This window comes from Schistocerca cancellata, chromosome 2 (assembly GCF_023864275.1).
Source record: "Schistocerca cancellata isolate TAMUIC-IGC-003103 chromosome 2, iqSchCanc2.1, whole genome shotgun sequence".
In the NCBI taxonomy this organism is placed as follows: Eukaryota; Metazoa; Arthropoda; class Insecta; order Orthoptera; family Acrididae; genus Schistocerca; species Schistocerca cancellata.
The window spans coordinates 965,204,503-965,206,049 of NC_064627.1; the positions used below are offsets into that span (position 1 = coordinate 965,204,503).

The window sequence follows — 1,547 nt, forward strand, 5'->3', positions numbered from 1 at the left end:
GCTCTGAGCACTATGGGACTTAACTTCTGAGGTCATCAGTCCCCTAGAACTTAGAACTACTTAAACCTAACTAACCTAAGAACATCACACACATCCATGCCCGAGGCAGGATTCGAACCTGCGACCGTGGTGGTGGCGCGGTTCCAGACTGTAGCGCCTAGAACCGCTCGGCCACCACGGCCAGCAGACTCGAACTCGTAGGAGACGAGATACTGGCAGAAGTAAAAGCTGTGAGGACGGGACGTGAGTCGTGCTTGGGTAGCTCAGTTGGTAGAGCACTTGCCCGGGAAAGGCAAAGGTCCCGAGTTCGAGTCTCGGTCCGGCACACAGTTTTAATCTGCCAGGAAGTTTCAAGAGCAGAAATGATTAGTGAAGAAAGTAACACAGCAACTTGTTTCTCTCCAAGCGAGCGGAGACTCATTACAAATAATGGGAAAAGGACGAGGTTGCCTGAAGTAAGAAGGATGGCGTCGGGGCAGCGACTAGGTGGCGTCTGCGTGGCGCCACGTAGCGAAGAGACTCCAAGTGCGAGTGGGCCGTATGGCTGATAAGTGACGCCACACGAACTGTCTCCTCCGACTACGAAAATATTCTGTTGGCGCCCTCCTACACAGGGGGCAGTAATCATCATGATAGAGAAATCAGAGCTCGCACAGAAACGATTTAAGAGCCCGTTTTTCCCGAGCACTGTTCGATAGTGGAGCGGTAGAGAAATAGTCTGCAGATCGATCGATAATAACTTTGCCAGGCACTTAACTGGGAACTGCATGATAATCATGTAGATGTAGATCTACAACCTATCAAGGAATATCTCAAGTGACTACACTACTCGCCATTAAAATTGCTACACCACGAATAGGACGTGCTACAGAAGCGAAATTTAACCGGCAGGAAGAAGATGCTGTGACATACAAATGATTAGCTTTTCAGAGCATTCACACAAGGTTGGCGACGGTGGCGACACCTACAACGTTCTGACATGAGGAAAGTTTCCAACCGATTTCTCATACACAAACAGTAGTTGACCGGCGTTGCCTGGTGAAACGTTGTTGTTATGTCTCGTGTAAGGACGAGAAATGCGTACCATCACGTTTCCGACTTTGATAAAGGTCGGATTGTAGCCTATCGCGATTGCGGTTTATCGTATCGCGACATTGCTGCTCGCGTTGGTCGAAATCCAATGACTGTTAGCAGAATATGGAATCGGTGGGTTCAGGAGGGTAATACGGAACGCCGTGCTGGATCCCAACGGCCTCGTATCACTAACAGTGGAGATGACAGGTTTCTTATCCGCGTGGCTGTAACGGACCGTGCAGCCACGTCTCGATCGCTAGGGATGTTTGCAAGACAACAACCACGTGCACGTTGCAGCAGCATAAACTATCAGCTCGGAGACCATGGCTGCGGTTACCCTTGACGCTGCATCACAGACAGGAGCCCCTGAGATGGTGTACTCGACGACGAACCTGGGTGCACGAATGCCAAAACATCATTTTTTCGGATGGTTCAAATGGTTCAAATGGCTCTGAGCACTATGGGACTTAATA

At 49.8% G+C, this 1,547-nt stretch overlaps 1 non-coding gene across 1 annotated transcript; it reads left to right on the top strand.

Moving 5' to 3' along the window:
* Positions 1–251: 251 nt before the first annotated feature.
* On the top strand, positions 252–326 carry Trnas-gga (transfer RNA serine (anticodon GGA)). Its single transcript has one exon. It is a non-coding gene; the product is annotated as a tRNA-Ser (tRNA).
* Positions 327–1,547: the final 1,221 nt, after the last annotated feature.